The sequence below is a fragment of the Schistocerca cancellata genome, chromosome 5 (assembly GCF_023864275.1).
Source record: "Schistocerca cancellata isolate TAMUIC-IGC-003103 chromosome 5, iqSchCanc2.1, whole genome shotgun sequence".
In the NCBI taxonomy this organism is placed as follows: Eukaryota; Metazoa; Arthropoda; class Insecta; order Orthoptera; family Acrididae; genus Schistocerca; species Schistocerca cancellata.
In genome coordinates this window covers 341,564,534-341,583,725 of record NC_064630.1, presented here as the reverse complement: position 1 = coordinate 341,583,725, position 19,192 = coordinate 341,564,534, and positions in this window count along the sequence as shown.

Here is a 19,192-nt window from a genome sequence, read left to right as displayed (position 1 = left end):
ATGTGTGTGTAAATAACATGTGAACCCTATGCTGTCCTGACCTATACTTGCGCAAGGCATAATCCTATTCATTTTAGTGAATTAATAAATAGCATTTGATTTATTAAAACGTAAGTGAACCACATTAGTGATGTGGATTTAAATATTATATTGTCAGTTCATTTAAATTTTTATTTTTATACTGTCAAGTCATTTCTCTTTTATTTTTTTTACATTGTCAAGTCATTTAAATTTTATTTTATATTGTCGATTCATCTAATTTTTTTATTTAAAAAAAAATATTAAGTCTCACTTTGTTCTTAAAAATTGTGAAAGACAATACTAAGTGGTATTATGTATGACATTGTGTAATCACATAAGGATGATGAAAAATTTCTGTGAATGCAGTTGAGAACGTGAAAGCGAACCGGCAAAACTCTTAAAAGACAGCGGGAGCAGCCGGACTAGTTGTAAACTGGCGGGTTTCCCAGCAGGACACGCTGTCAGCCAGGCCACTTTGGGAGCCCGGCCGACAACAAAAGAAGGTACGCGGCACTTTCCCTTGTACCTGGAGCTAATGGGCGGCCGCCCCGGGCGACCCTTCCTCGAGGCGATGACCTGAGATGGGCGAGCGGTCCACCGCGCGGAAATCCATCTGCTGGCAACGCACCACACGCACGCGACCGTGACGAGACGGCCGCGGTGAAACAACACAAGGGGCGTGGAGCCTTTTGATAGGTACTGCCCAGAGAAACTTGCAGACGTCAACGACGCCTATCGACATTTCCTGATGGATGCCTACTGTCAAGCGACAGTAAATCATGGTTCGATGTTCTCTGGTCGCTAAGGGTGGCACAAAAGAAGAGCCATTAAGTGTCATCCTTGCCCAGGAATATCAAACCGGCGAGCCAATTGAGGATAACCCAAGAATGTAACAGCACAAAGGGCGTGGAGCCTTTTGACACATACTGTCCAGAGTAACTGGCAGACTTCAATGACGCCTATCAACATCTCCTGACGGATGCCCACTGTCAAGCGACAGTAAATCATGGTTCGATGTTCTCTGGTCGCTAAGGGTGGCACAAAAGAAGAGCCATTAAGTGTCATCCTTGCCCAGGAATATCAACCTGGCGTGTCAAACGAGGATACCGCACGAATTTGACAACACAAACATGGAACCAAATCGAGATGACGTGACACGGGAGAAACTTCATGAGAGGGCAGAGACGGCGGGATCATACGCAACAGATGGACAAAAAAAATCCCTACTGACAGCTGCGGCGACGAACCCCCCCTCTTTCCCCTATATTGTGCCTCGGAACAGTGGAAGTACTGAGTGTGTCAGTGAACAGTGATTATACGGTTCTTAGTCCAGTGTATATACGTGTGTTTCTGTCAGAGAAACTCTGACTCGTGTGTTTTGCAGGAGTTCGATTTATTGGTGTTTATTAGACTGACTCTTGTATTTTGCAGGTGTTCTATTTATCTTTTTTAGACTTTGACTCTTGTATTTTGCAGGTGTTTTATTTATAGGTGTTTTTTTGTTTTAGATGTTGACTATTGTACTGTTTTATTTATCAATGTTTGTTTTTGTGTGATGTATTAGATTTGTGATATTTTGTTTCGTAAATTCATTGCTGTGGCCTTGCTTCGTTTATCAGTCAGATAGCTTTTTATTCTCATTGAACTGTGATCGATTAGCCTTTGCATGGGGCATATTTACTGTGAGGAACCCCTTAAGGGTAACAATCACATAATTATTGTAGTTTCAGTATAATGACACAGTGCTCATTGTTTGCTAGCTAATTGAAATATAGTAGAGTGATTAAATGAGTGCCACATAGTTATTTTAATTCTACAAATTATTAGTTTTATATGATATAGAATTTTTTTGCGATAACCACTTTGTAAAACATGTTTTTTCTCTTATCATTTTGTTGCTTTTGCAGATTGTGCATTGTTATGTTCTGCTTTTTAATATCGATGTTATTTGATGTTCTTTTTTTAATTGCTGTGGCACCTTTGCTATTTTCATAAATTTTGCTTGTTAATAAACAGTCATAAATTTTCCTGTGATCAGTTGGCTCTTGCAGTGAGCAAATACTGGTGAACTCCATAAGGGTAACAACCAGAAATTGTTTTCATATTAATGACACAGGAACCATTGTTTTTACTTGCTGACCGAATTAGGTCTACACTACCTTTTAAATAGGTGTCACAGATTGTGTTCTTTTTTTTCTGTTTGAAATTGGTAGATTCTAAAGATGTGTTGATATTATTGTGTTTTAGCAAGTAGCTGGTGTCCTTTTGCCTTTTCTTTTACACTTTTGGTTTAAGTAGGGTGTGAGAAACCTGCTTGGGAATGTCCTAGCATGGCTAGAAAATTCCCTGCACAGTCTTTTCCCGGAGCGTTGGGGTTATGAAAGGTCTCTGTTGGATTCCTTTCATGTTTAATTTCTTAAATCTGTTGCCATTTATGGAATAAATTCCTCTTCTAAATGTACTGTGGCGTTTCTGTCTATCTGGGAGGAGACTGAGCAGTGGAACGTGTTACTTTTACACATAAACAAGAACGATCTGTCACACTACTACACTTTAAAGCACAGTTTATATGTAATTCTTATATGTAATTCATGTCACACAGTCTCATACGGAACCTACATCCGCTTTCTTTTATATACTGTATATGATAAGATACTGTCATCCCCCTTCCCTTTTGTGTGAGAGGATGAATGAGCATATGTATTTCTAGTTGCATGCTTGAGGGTAGCAGACAAGGCTGTCTGCTAGAGAACAGTAGGACCAACGTCGGAACAGGTAGCTACACTTCCTAAAAGCAAAGAGGTTTCTATTCTTAGTATGGTCCTGTCCGTCCGTTGTCATGTTGGTATAGGAAGCTGCCCCTCTGGCCACTTCCGTTGGTCTTTGTGAGCCACCCCTCAGGAAGCACGCTCGGAAGTAGGGCAGTTGCAGGGTGGCCGTGGCGAGCGTCTGAAGTGGTAAGATCTCCGGCTAAGCGCGTGTCTGTTAAGTCCGTAGGACAATGGATTTCTTAAGTTCGGCCTAACTGAAAATTTAATCACTTTTATTTCGGGTTTAGGTCTAAAATATCCGATGTTATCTTAAATTGCAGCGCAGTGTAATTATCGTGTGAAGTTCAGATTATTTTTCGGTAGTTGCTTTGTTACTACTTTGTGAGTAAAGTGGAACCACGTGTTGATCAGTAACTCTAACTAAGTTCATCAATCTTAAATCCGAATGTGCGTGAGATTATAACGTCTCGTCTTGAGAATATTTTTTTAATATAGCAACTTTTCTTTATGCTTTTCTTTATGTTCAACCCACGTGGGGTGTACTTTGCGAGACCAGTACCACGTGCTTATATAACTGTTTGACCCATCAGGTTAATAGTAAGACGTTAGTAACCAGTTCAAGGTTTTTCTTTTGTCAATTGCTTTTCGATCTAATGTATTTTAATTATCAAAATTATTGTGGAGTTGTACGCTTTGTGTAAACCAAGTTGACCACGTGGAGCATGTGGTGTAATCATCAAAGTAGCCCTCAGCTATTCTTTTTGCGAAGACTTCACAAAGAGTTAATATGAATTTAGTATACCAGTGTGTGGTAATTACATGACGGACAGGATTGTGATATGAACGTAATTTCTTTGGGTAAAAACTGAATCTGTTGGTTGTGGTTAATTTCTTCTTGCTTATGTTTCAATGTTCTTCGTGTGTTATTTTATGAATGGAGTGTTGTATGCAGTTTCCCAAATCTTGGCTCCATATTTTATGTGTTCCGTAAGATTACAATCTCACATTCTTTTCAATCGTAAATAAGGCACCAGCTCAGTTATAACTCACGTATAATATGCTGAAATTTCAATGAACAATCTTAAAATAAATTTCCAAATATAAACTGATTTCTTTCTTTTTATTTAAATTCTCCTTTTTATATATATATTTTACCGGTTTTGTATGACTATTAAAAGATTATCATTAGTGTTAGTCTGCTAAATATCTGATGAAACAGTTGCCCAGTAATCCACGGTTAATGTCCCCAGACAGATCACGGCTTTTAACCCACTTTCATTGTCAATTAGCACCGATTTCAGCATACAAAATTAAAGTTACAACATTACACATTCAGAATAGCAAAATAAAGTTACAATATTTCAACCTTAGCTGAAATAAGTATCTCCTTTGGAAACCATGGGCAACCACGAACGATGTATACAGTGTGTTCATTTTAACTCAAGACATTGACGTACCTCTAAAACTACACATCGGATAAAAAAAAAGTTATAATTCGCATTAGTTTGTCTCGGATGGGGACATTCAACGTTACCTCCCTCGAATCCCCAGCCCCAAACCGGGCGTTTGTGACGGAGCGCAACTTTGAAATCTCCTGTGGGAACCGCCGGTTGGTATTGCAGATTACGACTCCATGGCAAAATCTACATGCGTTTTCTCTGAAGTATTTTCTTCATTTCGTCACAGATGGCGCTGTAGTCGGAGGATTGGAAATGGGTTCATAAACGTAATTTACGCCATGCTAGTCGATGGCCAATGAATATCCGATTGCACTTGGGAGCCAACCTCCATGCTGCGAGACTAGAACAGCCCAGTAAAAATGAAATGAAACGGTTGTGTGGCTTTGATGGCCGGGAGGCCCCAATCAGGGAAATTCGGCCACCGGGTTCCATGTTTTACTTCAGGTGACGCTACATTGGGCGACCTGTGTGATGGTGAATATGAATTGATGGTAAAGACAACACAACGCCCAGTCCACAAGCGGAGAAAATCTCCAGCCCGGTCGGGAATCGGACCGGGGCCCGCTGTATGGCAGGCCCAGCTAACCAGGCGAACCAGGTCGGTATAACTTCTAATTGGAAACCCCATTCGCAACGTTGTATTCCTCCGACATATCGAACAAGGCGACTACTCGACACGCCACTGTAGACGTGGCTCGAGGTGAACTCTCCCCTACTTTTCCAATTAGAGGAAGTATTCAAACGTAGTATCGCCAGCTTCAATACATTCAGCAATCCGCTTTTCAAACGACCGGACACAGGACAGCCGTTTCTGATGAGGTCGACCATGTCCTCACGGCCTGTAGGCACTTGCTGGCACAGCTTATCTTCTGCATATCCCCACAGGAAGAAACTCGGCGACATCAAATCTGACGAACTAATGGGCCAGTTAATAGGGCCACCTCTGCCGATCCACCTACCAGTGTAAACACGGTCTAAAAACGTCCGTGATTCAATTGCGTAATGCGCTGGGCAACTATCATGCTGAAACCACATGCGCTGGAGAACATCCAGGACAACATCCTGCAGCAGTACTGGTAGTTTCTATTCCAAAAACGTTCGATATTTGCGTCCGTTTGACATAGCGTCGATAAAATACGGACCAATGTGCTTGTTCCCCATGATGCCACACCGTATGTTAAGCGACTAAGGACGTTGATGGTCAACTTTACGTAGCCAGTGGGGATTGTTTACACTCCAGTAATGCAAGTTATTCCGGTTAACGCTACCGTGATTTCTGAATGTAGAGTCATCGGAAAATAGTACCTCGGCAAAGAACGTGGGAATCATCTGCATTTGTTGGCATCTCCATACACAAAACACTGACCGGCGCTGTGAAATTCTTGATCCAGTGACACTTGGTACGGATCATACATATGACGACGCTGTTTGTGACACAACTACCTACGGACATACCGCAACCTCGGTGTACTTGAAGGGCACTTATCCGTGGGTTGTGGTGCTCTGCCACTAGTACAGCTATTTCATTAGTTTCTCTTGTAAAACGTTTGCTTCGTTTCCTTTTGCTGGTCTATTCGCTGCCATCAGACATAAAAGGAGTCACAACCTTGTGAGAAGGACTAACGAGAGCTAGCTTTCTCTGGAAAACGCTTGGCATGCAAGGAAAATACAATTCAGCAGTCTCTACATTTCTCCTACATTCTCCGTAAATCACGATCATTTCAATTTTTGCTTTTGTGGTTGCAACATTCATCGTCCACCTGGACATCCGTTCTCCGAATGATAGGCAGGTGTGCAGCTAACAAACACTGCGCAAATACTGTAGTGTGTAGAGCCGCTATCTGTGTTACGTCTGGACGATACGTGAGCTTCTGGCGCAGTGTACTGCCTGTTTTGATACGTCGTAGTTCGCTACACGGCAACGCTGGCGCGCTGCGAATGGGGTTTCCAATTATAAGTTATGAAATACTGCCCTTTCCTACCCTAGCAGCATGGAGATGTGGTCCCCCGTGCCACTGGATATTCAAGGGCCACTGAGTAGCATGTCGTAAATTACAATTACAGCATTATCTGTGACGAAACGAAGTAAATATTTCAGAGATCTATGGAAATTTTGCCGCAGAATCGCAAATTGTAATAAAAAAACTTCGGTTCCCAATGAAGATTTCAAACTTACCTCCGACACCTACGCACGGGGTTGAGTGGATGGTCGAGTGTGGTATCAATGGTTGTCCCTCTCCGAGACAAAAATGTGAAATTAGAACTTTTTTTGATCCAGTGTGTACTTTTCGAGGTATTTGAATGTCTTCATAGAAAATAAACACCGTATTTATAAATATATGGAAAAGTGTTTTGACAACATTGGATGGTAAACAAATGAAAAGCCTCATTTTCCTCTTCCATAGGGCTTAATAATTCAGAAGTTTCCTTTAAGAATGTCTGTAGTTTTATGTGGTACGTGAGTACAGATGCAAAATACGTTTGTGGCCATAATGCAGTGCACTTCAGTGCTCAACTGATTCAATGAATTCAGTGAAATACTCATTACCTACTAATATTTTTTTGTTTCCTACTTCCTTTACATTGCTGTCTGGAACTGATTTAAATTGATTCATCAACATCATACCACTTTTCTCTTCTCTTCATGCTATTTTCTCAATTGTACGAACTCTTCTAAAAATCACGAAGGCTTGATTTGCTACAAGGCTAGAAAAATGATAGTCTGATTGTTGGTAAAGTACACTAACTTGTACTACCTGTAAATAACTGTTACGTGTAATACTGTAATGAACATACTGCAAGCAATTTCTTATTGATACATATCATAGTGTTGGTTTTCATCACTCATCCTCCCATTTTCGATTTCTTTTAGAGCTCTCCGCCTTCCTGAGCTCTGTTCTCAAACTTAATTTCAAATTTTTAGATTAATTCTTATTAGACTTTGGTGCATTGTTGAATAACGTTTACAAATATTTCAGTAGTCTCTTCGAACGCCTTATGTTTCACAATGCTATTCGTGTAATGTTTCAGTTAGTTTTCCCAAACAAGGTCTTTCACGGTACAGTTCCATTCTTACTGTAAGCAACTAAAACTTGTTGATACAGGCTTCCTGAACGTGACCCGTCGTAGATATCCGCTCATGTGTACACAGCTGGGGAGGCGTGTTCGCCGGTTTCCGAGAACTGCCTGGTTGTCGTGTGTCCACTAATGCAGAGGAGGGGTCTGTGGGTTTTCCAGAATCCATTGGAAATATCGCTGTCCCGATTCTGATATCAGCTTGTGTGAAGGTAAACATGTAGCGGAGAATAAACGCATTCACAAAGTTTCTTGGTGCCAGTTTCATTTTTTCAGAGTGGTAGTTGGAATTTATTGGCTGCCTTTCGTACAGCAGACAAGACGAAGAAAAGCCGGAAACACTCATAAAACCGCGATTAAGTCAAGTGATTATATCAGTGACTGAGCTGTCGACAGCAGCGTCCAGACACTAGTGCTACACGAACTTTTCTTCAGCACGATCCCCCTTTAGAATGGCCTTTACGATTATGCCTCCCTTGCTGGAGACTTTCTCAGAAGCACTGCCTTGTCTCAGTAAGCAGCGCAATATCTTTGACCAGAAATAGGATGAGAGAGACGCCTAAAAGAGTCAGCATTTTAAGTCAAATACTTTGAAGTGAAGTAACAAAGAAGCCGCCTGTCCCAGTTGAGCCAGTCAGAGGGGGAAAAAAAGGAAAGGAAAGGCAGAAGAAAGGCTAAGGTGCCGGAAGGGTAGCAACGATCGTCAACTGCGGCCCTCACCGAGGCGGAAATGGCGCCATCAATCACCGAGCGGCTAATTGTGGAAGCCTGTAGAGTGTAAAGCGCCTTCTGTCTTCTGGGCGGTGTTTTTCCGCCGTGGCATTTACACGAGCCCCTAAATCCTGCACTTAACAGAGGACTCGTGTCAGCGCCGCCTGCCGGCGGGACGCGCCTGACAAATGACGAGCGCACAGTGGCGCAGACTTATGCATCGCGGCTATTACCGCGGCGACGCGCCGCTATTAATAAGCGACGCCCGGCGACGCGACGCGCGCTACCTGAAGTCGATTAATTTCGTCGCGCGGCGATAAATCGGCAACCCGTCGGCATTCCAGCAATACTGATGCGTCGCCGATGCGCGGAGCTATTTTCGTTCGTGGAAGAAAACGAAGTATCGGTGTTTGTTGCAGTCGGTTGGTATAAAATAAAACTGAATTGTCTCCCGAGCTTACAATGGAAGCCATATGGCCAGCAAAGTATCATGCCTGTCAGTAAATTAAGCGGTCGCCGTATTCAGTAGTTAGGTAAATGTAAAATAATTTCAGCAGTACTCTGCGGGAGTGTGATACTTGTAGATACACGCTGTGTAGTAAGTTCATTTACTAGCGATTCGTCGCACGTCTAGTAAGCGAAACATGGTGTGGCGTGTTGTGGTGCAGGATCTTGTTAGGGGCAGAGTACGTCCATCTGGTTTGGATCACCCCTCCTGACTGCAGCTCCCTCTCGCCCGTCACTGTTAATCGTGGTGCCTGCCCCTGCCCTCTCCTTGTGTAACTCAGTTAGAGATCCCATCGAGCGTCAGATCAAAATTTGGATGTTATGTAGCGCTGTGGTTGTGTTACTGACAACCCTTAAGTTTATGGCACATTCGTACAAGCAGCGTTACGCCCTACCCTTTTCTAATACGTTAATAGTGCTATGCATTTTCAGGGAATATAACGGCACTTTTCCTATGTGATGTCTTTCTAATATAAGTTCCTATGTCAAAGACAAAAGAGAAATAAATTCAGGAGTACCTCAACATCAAATATGACCCAAGAACACTGTTATATCATTGGACGGTACGGGGCAGCCATACATGCAAAACAATATTACTAAACCTGACTCTTGCATTGGTTACCAGCGCTCATATTTACTTTTGTGCTTTACGTGGATAAAGAAATAGAACACTTAGAGGAAATATTAAATGGAACTGACGGCACAAAGTATGAATACATCACACGTAAATGATCAAAAATGCATATGTAAGATAACAAACAGATAAAATTTAAATCTCTGAAGGAGAAATTAAAATGTATGCTTTCCAGGAGGCGAAATCCTGAAGGTTAAAAAATGGTTCAAATGGCTCTGAGCACTATGGGACTTAACATCTGTGGTCATCAGTCCCCTAGAACTTAGAACTACTTAAACCTAACTAACCTAAGGACATCACACACATCCATGCCCGAGGCAGGATTCGAACCTGCGACCGTAGCAGCCACGCGGTTCCGGACTGAGCGCCTGAACCGCTAGACCACCGCGGCCGGCTAAATCCTGAAGGGGGAAGAAAGTTGTGAATTCGGGTGCTCCACGACTAAGTTTGAAACAACCGGAAAATGCATCAACCACTTAAATCGCAACGTTAGGACCTGGTACCAGAAATAAACCTCATTTTTCTCAGAACCATGGATTCTAAAGAATTCAATCGATACTGAAAAATGTTCTTCAGGTGAAGGAGCATCACAGATCATGGACACTACAACCTTATCACATTGCATTACACTGACATATACGCACACATAGACACACACATTCATGGATGAGCCAAAACGTTATGGATACTGCCCACTGTAACACTGAAATCGGCCTGGTGGCTTTGTGGGCGCTTACCACGATAAGGAAAGTAGATAAGTGAACCAGAGACAAACGAGGAATCATTGTAGTGACAATATGGCTCGCAAATACTGAAATACACTGACATAAGTTACTTCGACAAAGGGTAAACTGTTACTGATTGGCTCTGGGAATGAAGATTTCAGGAACGGCGAAGCTGGTTGGCTTATCACGGGCTGTCCTCGCGACCTCCTAGGGAAAGTGGTAGAAATATGATGAAACGACGAGTATTCTTGGGGGTGAAACCGTGGAGATCGGAAGCTTGCCAGCTTTCTAAAGGAAGATAGGCGGCGGTGTGCAGCATACTTGATGACGGAATACAAGGCTTGTGAAGGAACAAGTGTTTCGGTGCACACCGATCGGTACACATTTGTGATCGTGGAATTTTGAAGCAGATGATCTCTACGTCTTCCTCGTTGTGGACTACTTGCACATTATTATAGAATAATTGCATCCTTTCGTGTTTGATGCCTTCCCTGACGGCGATGGCGTCTTTCAGCAGGAAAATTGTCCGTGTACCAATGCGATAACAGTGACGTAGTGGTTTGAGGGGCGTGATAGTGAACAGACGTTGATTACCGGTCCACAGAATTCGCCTGATAGGAAAGTTGTAAAACGCTTCTGGGATCGCTCTGAGCGCCAGCACCGCACCCACCGAACACCAGTTACCTGAACTGAGTAATCTGTGCGCAAACATCTGGTGCCAAATACCTCCCAAAACCTGTGTAGGACCTGTCGAATACATACCTCGCAGAATCGGTATCATGTTGTGTACCTAAGTCGGACCAATATGTTATTGAGCAGGTGATCATAATGTCTAGAAAAGAAAGATCACGCTCACATATACCAAACGTCTGGCATTTACCACCTCCAGTGTAACAGACGTAATGCTCTATACCTAGGAACTTTTGGAAAGGTACGGAACTTTTGAAATAAGGTACAAGTAACACAAAAGAGATGAAACTATAGCAGCAGCCATTCAACATTGGCAGGGCACCTCAGCCAAGAAAACCACCACCTTGCCATAATAGAAAGGGCTTGAAACTAGTCAGATTCGACATCGACAACATTGAAAAAACCTACAACAGAACATCCAATTTCAAAAAGCTGTGACAGAAAAGAAACACACCGCTGTTTAATGTAATACATGCAACCGCCCCCCTAGGCACCACTCAATAATATCACATATTAGGCAATATCCCCACCCTATATCATCCACCACTGTACCATAGTAAAACAAGAATTTACACACACAGTGCTCAAGGCAAACAAGGATAATGACATTCCACCAAAAAAAAATTTACTCACACACACACACGCACACAACCTGGCAGAAAAAAAACACAAATTTACACACACATATATACCACACGCACGCTCGTGCGAGAGCGCGCGCGCACGCGCCCACACACACACACACACACACACACACACACACACACACACAGACACACACACACACACAATACAGTCGGAAGATATAAACACTGACATAGCGGTAGCAAACACTCCCACCACTACCAAAACAACCAAAAGACGAACGCATGCCGCAAGAACAATACAAAACACACGAAACAGCGAGATGAAAGTAGTTGTTCTCAACACAGAAACATGAATATCTAGTGCGCTGAATACCCAAAACACACACGTGTAAGAAGAAGAAGACTGTAGCAGAAAAGGAATGGGTAAGGATAAGGATTAAAACTGTTTAGGGCCGAGTGGTTCTAGCCGCTTCAGTCCGGAACCGCGCTGTTGCTACGGTCGCAGGTTCGAATACTGCCTCGAGCATGGATATGTGTGATGTCCTTAGGTTAGTTAGGTTTAAGTAGTTCTAAGTCTAGGGGCCTGATGACCTCAGATGTTAAGTCCCATAGTGCTTAGAGCCATTTGAACCATTTTAAAACCGTTTATAGTAGTAAGTAAAGCATTCGATCTGTTCATGATCCTGGCAAACACTGTAAGAGAATAAAATATTGTTACACTGATCACTGAACATGCTTAGAATAAAGCGAAACGCTTTTGCTCGCAATAAGACTTTCATTGCAGTTACAAAAGACGGTAATCAACCTACGTAACTAGACCATAATGTTTTGATTCATCTGTGCAATTTTGTGTTTAACTAGTTCAAATGTGAGTGAAATCTTATGGGACTTAACTGCTAAGGTCATCAGTGCCTAAGGTTAGACACTACGTAACCTAAATAATCCTAAGGACAAACACACACATCCATGCCCGAGGGAGGACTCGAATCTCCGCCGGGACCAGCCGCACAGTCCATGACTGTAGCGCCCTAGACTGCTCGGCTAATCCTGCGCGGCGTTTAACTAGTGAAGCGTACTGTTTTTCGTTAGCCCTGTGACACAGACTCCTGCAACGTTCCTGACAGGAAAAACAAGTAGGTTCGAAGGTCACTCCAAGAAATGATGTGTGTGGGTGTGTGTGTACTTTCGTAGGTACAATAAGTGATTTCTGAGGTACTCTGTACATCTGAAGTCCGCACGCACATCACTGTAGTTTAGACCACTCAACATTTTCAAACGATTTGCCACTGTAGATACATATATGTTTATTCCCTTCTCAGGAATCGTCTCCGGAAGTTCTTCCCGTTGCTGAATATTCATTGTGTACCTAGCACCGAAGCGAATACTGCCACTGAGCGTGGTAAATGGTGGGACCTGAGCGTCTACTTTGGGCGGCCTGATCGTTCGCCGTTTGATGTTTTACAAGAAGCGACCCCAGCGACCGCCTGGGAGCCGCAGGGCCCGCTCGCCCTCACGGCCGGGGCGGTGGCTGCCCGCAGGGTGGAGAGCTGCGCTACTCTGCGGGCGCCGGCCTCTGGAGAGGCGAGGAGAAGCCGCAGTAATGGCCGCCTCTCATTTCCGCTATCTATTTTTTCTGGCCGCCGCGGCGCTCCCCTCGCGACCTCCTGCCAGGAACCAGTGCGGCCGGGGCCTTATTAAAATTTCCGACCAGCTGGAGATGAATGCGCGAGAAATTGGCCTCGGCGGGCGGGAAGGCGACAAAGGCCGCCTCGCCCCGGCCACTTGCGCCCTGCCACCCCGCAGCCATCCCCTACAGCTCGGCTGGCGCCCTGCGTGCGTGCGATAACCCCCGAGAGCCGTCCACCGGGCGCGGCTGCTCAGGGCTGCAATTTACTCCACCTGGGAGGACTGCAAAATCCCATATTTTACGCCCGTACAGCATCTTCGTTGTTTAGTAAGATGTGGTTGTTCGAGAGTAAAACACCGAGTATGCAACTTCCGGCGTGAGAGGCCGTGGTCGACGTATAAAACTGCTTCCTAATGTTTCATGTCCCCCAACTTTGCTGTCTTTAATAAGAACTTTTCACGACAGTATGCGTGGCTCTGTAATCTTCGATGACAGTACATCTAAACCAGGGCTTAACAACTGGCCGGTTTTGAGCGCGAGTACTCGCGTCTGCTCAGGCAAGTGCTCGCGAGCAGGTGCAAGGTCGCGGAGTATGGAGGGAGGGGAGGGAGGGGAAATGCGCGCGCACGTATGAATAGGACCGCAGCGTGCCTATTGAATTCGCGCCGACTGTGTAACGTTAAAAGTACTACGATCAGCTCTAACAGTCACTTCGCTGGTTAAGAATCATGTCAAGTCGCCGCTGTGTAACCCCAACCATGCTTTCGCAGTTCAACCCCCATTGGAAGGAATTGTATCTGTTTTCAGAAAAAGATGGTGTTGCAAAATGTTTAGTATGTCACAAAACGCTGAATTCTTTTAGGAAATTTAATTTGCAGCGACATTATATGTCGTACCACGCGAAAGACTACGGAAGTGGAAAATGTGACGGATCAGATGGTGCACAGGAAGTTATTAAACTTAAAAGGAAGCTATCCGAAGAAGATCTGGATGACGAAGAAAAATCAATTGAGGCAGCTCTCAGAGTGAGCTACAAAATTGCTTTGTTTTTAGCAAAATCCCTGCGCCCCTTCACTGATGGCGATTTAATAAAAGATGTTTGGTAGCTGCAGCGGAACATTTGTGTCCATCTCAAGTTGAACAGTTTCTGATTGTGCCATTATCTGACATGACCATTATGCGTCGCATACAGGACATGGCAGACGACGTCCAGAGCCAGCTTGCAAATATCTATAAAGATTTTATGGCGTATTCTCTAGCTCTGGACGAAAGTGTTGATATCACTGGAACAGCGCAGCTTTCCATATTTATTAGAGGTGTTAATAGAGATCTTCAGGCGAGGAAGGAGCTCCTCGATGTAGTAGCCATGAAGAACACTACAACCGGAGGTGATATTTTAAGTAGTGTTGAAGAAAGTGTTGAAAATATAGGATTGTCGTGGAATTCTTTAGTTTCAGTGTCTACAGACGGTGCACCAGCGATGACAGGGAAAAAATTAGGTTTCGTTGCGCTGTTGAAGGAGAAAATGCAAAAACTGACCGTGCCGAATGAAATAAGGGGCGTTCACTGTGTGATCCACCAGGAAAACTTATGTGCAAAGAGTATCACTCTAAAAAGTGTGATGAATGTTGTTGTTCGTACAACCAATTATATAAGGAAGCATGGGCTACAACACAGACAATTTAAAAGCTTTCTTGAGGATGTAGAAAGCCAGTATGGTAGCCTGCCTTATTACAGCGAGGTCCGCTGGTTTAGTCGTGGCGAATTATTAAATCGAATTATTAAATCGAATTATTAAATCGAATATTAAATGAGATAAATATGTTCATGGAAACAAATAACATGTGTGTTCCTGAACTGAAAGAGCCTTCATGGAAATGTGATCTCGCGTTCTTAGCAGATTTAACTAGCCATCTGAATGCTTTGAACATTTCACTACAAGGTAAAGATCTGCTAATTACTCATTTCATAGATCGAATACGAGCTTTTAAAATGAAAATGACACTATGGGTGAGTCAGCTGGAGACAGGAAATCTAGCTCATTTTCCTAAATTATCATCCGTGCAAGATGTTCCCAAAGACTGTGAACGTTATTCACATAGTTTAGTTGCCCTTAAGGAAGAATTTGGTCAACGCTTTCAAGATCTGACAGCACTAGACAGTGATTCTGATCTGTTCTCCTCTCCATATTCAGCGAATATTGAAGAGATTCGTCCTGAGCTGCAACTAGAAATTATTGACCTGCAGTGTGACAGAGAATACAGAGACAAACTTCAGAACAAGAAAAACATTTTGGAATTTTACAGACACTTCCCTCAGGATAGATTTCCTCATTTGCACAAACTGGCGGCTGCAATAATATCAATGTTTGGTTCCACGTATGTTTGTGAACAACTGTTCTCTGCAATGAAATGTAACAAGATGCGCCTGAGAAACGCATTGTCTGATCGAAATTTAAACTGCACGCTGCACCTACGATGCACAAGAACAATTACTCCGAACATAGACGCAATTGTAAAGAGCAAAAAGTACAAGATAACAGAGAATCCCACACTTCAGTGACACCTTTTATTGTGTAACTGTTCACAAATTAATACGAATGTAGAGGCATACACTAAGCTAATAAAATTATGTGGCACGTGTACATTCTCCTTTATTTGTTTCATTTGTCACAGTAATAATTCGTGAGTGATATCCCTGCAGGTGGCCGCGGATTTACATTGACTGGCGGCAGCTGTTGTGTGCCGCACGTGACTCTCCCCACTCTCCGCTCTGGTCCGGTAGTGGGGGTAGCGTGCTCGCGCTGCTCCGTGCTCGCGCCTTGCTGCTCACAGCTTGCTCCGCGAGCACGTATGTAGTGAAGCGCTGATATAAACCATTCAGTATGAACTGTGGCGTAAGACAAGGCTGTGTGTTGGCACCTACACTTTTTGGAATTTTCCTCTTGGGTCTGCTCCAAGTGGCTTTCGAGAATTGCAATGTTGGAGTACATCTGCATACTAGGAAATACGGAAGGCTTTTCAATGCCAGTCTTCTGAAGAGTAAGACACAGCGCTACGAGATAGTCGCTCGGGAACTCCTGTATGCTGATAATGCTGCAATTGTTGCGAACTCCGCAGAAGAGCTGCAAGAGCTAGTATCAAGATTTAGTCACGTATGCCACCTATTCTCGATGAGTATAAACAGCAGTAAGACCGTAATTATGGTTCAGGGTGCTAACACAAAGCCGAATATCACACTAGATGGCACTACTCTGCAAGTCGTAGATAACTTCTGCTATCTTGGATCTACTATAGAATCAAACATGTCTGTTGACAAGGAAATTGATGCTCGCATTGGAAGAGCTGCGTGTTTGGAAAAACAACAAACTCTCTTTGACCACCAAAATTCTTGTATATCAAACTTGCGTCCTCAGCATCCTTTTGTATGCATCGGAAACTTGGATTACCTATGCCAAACAAGAACGTCGCCTTAATGCTTTCCACATGCGGTGCCAGAGATCCATCCTCGGAGTAACGTGGAAGGACCGAGTGACCAACAAAGCAGTGCTATCTAAAACTAACTGCAACAGTATTCAGCTATCGTGAAGCAGGGATGACTCCGCTGGCTGGGACATGTCCACCGTATGGATCCTGACAGATTACCACGTGAGGTGATGCTTGGAGAGATCTCTATAGGCAAAAGACCTGTAGGACGTCCTGTATTGAGGTTCAAGGACTCCTGTAAACGAGATATGGAGAGCTTTGGAATAGACACAAACAGATGGGAGGCACGGGCTAGCATGAGATCTAAGTGGCATGATGATATATCATCTGGAATGTCGAAGCATGATGAAGGCTTGTTAGACAGATTAAGGCAGAAAAAGCTTCGCAATGCTACCACTGCTCCTGCCTTACCAGCCAGATATAGTCTGTCTGTAAACTCAAGAGCGAGCAGTGCTTTTGGTGGGGGAAGCGGCCTTTCCCAGAAGAACCCTGCCACTGGCCTACAGGGGCAACCTAAATCAGTTGCCCGTTACCCGTGTAGATCAGCGAGCAGTGATACACGTCGTTCTGTTCGTGGGATCTTAATTGCCAGTGTCAGACATTTAATTTTGTATGCTTACTGATATACTTCGCTATCCGGAAGTGATGGATAATCGCCCTGCATTGCAAGAAAATGTGCAGAATATGGAGAAGAGTTCGATTGTCTGTAATGTTACAACATCATGTGTTAAAGAGGCGGCACAAAAGAACTGTGGGCTAATATTACCAGTCCCAATCAGAGGGCTGCAATTTATGCAAAGGTCAGCCTCGCCACAATAGGACGCATAAGGAATAAACGCGAAAATAAACCGCGTGGTTTACTGGAATCGCCACGAAGGAAAACTGATAATTTTGGGAGGAAACTCTTCGTTATAGGCAGTTTCACAAAATCGGTCATTCGGCAAACGATGGAGGACTTTCACATAAACCAAAAAATAATGACGACATTATGGACATTGCTTACTGCCGTCAAAAAAAAAATCTGTTTTCTTTGATAGAAAGATGTTTTACGTAAGACACAGCGTAAAATCGGATTTACCTGGAAATTTCTAGCTTTTAATAGAAACATAAAGTAAGAACAAGGCTTAAATTCTACAGATTGATTGCACCATATGGGGTTCGTTTTGCGAATAGCAGTAGAGGGTACATACATTCACATGAACAGGCATTCGGTTCTGTATTTGTAGCAGAATCCTGACTTCCGTTCCTACATTAATATTACTTACTCTATAATGTTGTGTTTCGGAAGAAGCTATCGTCTTTTGGATTCATTATGGTCTTAACGCATTTGTCTAAAAATAAACGCTGCCAGGACGTATCTGTACACGGCGTCGACAAAGATTTAAAACGCGCGCCGCGGCAGGACCGGTACTAAGTTGTGAAACAGCCTGTAGAAGCGCCTCGTGACGTAGCTGGGTAGGCAGAGTGGGGACTCGCTCGCTCGCTCTTCAGTTTACAGACAGACTATACACTTGTGACAATTGCGGCAAGAGATGCCGTGCTGCCAGTGGCTTGACAAGTCATAAGAATAAATGCACTCCATAAACGCACAGACACTGCAACAATCATCTACCAAGATGTCGTGGCCAATATATATATAAAGTTTCATCTCCAACTGCGAACACATTTTCCGAGGTAAAATAGCTCCTGCCTCTAAGGGACTCTCGCATTTATAGAACGCACACAGGGCACCACCATACGTCACGTGATGCCGACTGTATGACTATCTCTGGATGGCATCATCATTCTCGATTAAAAACAGTCGATTGTCATTATGTTGGCGTAAAGTCAACATCCATATCTCATTTAACTTCAAACCTTCTTCCTTTGTATTACAATTTTTTAGGTGCTTATAACTCTCTATTGCTTCTCTGTGCATGCGTGCGTGGTAATGCGATGTGCTTGTTAAAACGTTCGTCTCACTGATGTTTATTTCGTGGTTTCTGTATCGATAAACGTGTTTTGCTACGGCAGATTTTTTGGTGTGCCCCACGTTACAGTTCTTTTTGTGCTCGTGTGTGCGGGTGTTGACTTATGGGACGTAACTGCTAAGGTCATCAGTCCCTAAGCTTACACACTACTTGACCTAAATTATCCTAAGGACAAACACACACACCCATGCCCGAGGGAGGACTCGAACCTCCGCCGGGACCAGCCGCACAGTCCATGACTGCCAAGTGTTGACCCTTGTTTTCGTAGTTCCAATTTACACTTGTCCGCCAACGCGAGGAATTTCTTATTCCTCAGGTGTTGCTAGGGAATGTCTTGTACCTTTTCCCGTTTTTACATATTGATTTATCTTCTTGGTGAGTCTAAAGATCGTTCAGACCCCATACTTGGCCGAAACTTTCCCGATGCGATCCGTAATTTTGTTAATGAACGGGAGAGAAAATTATTCCGTATGGCGGTCGTTGCTGCTCAGTACTTCCGGCTTCCGATCAGACAATATAGTTTCCTGCAGACATCCTCAGGAATTGCTTCCTCAAATTAAGGCCTCTGTTTGGTACTAGCAAACTTTTGGTCAGGGATGCCTCCTTTGCAGCGCTACTCTGCTTTTTGTGTCCTGCTTGTTTCGTCCGTCATGGTTTACTTTGCTTCCAAGGTAGCAAAGCTGCTTACCTTTGTCTACTTTGTGATCACCAATTTTGATATTAAGTTTCTCGATATTCTCATTTCTGCTACTTCCCGTGACTTTCGTCTTAATTCGGTTTACTCTCATTCCATAGTCTTTGCTAATTAGACAGTTTATTCCGTTCAAAAGCTCTCTTAATTCTTCTTCACATTTACTGAGGATGACAGTGTCATTAGCGAATCTTATCATTGATCTTTCCACCCTGAACTTTAACCGCAATCTTCAAAC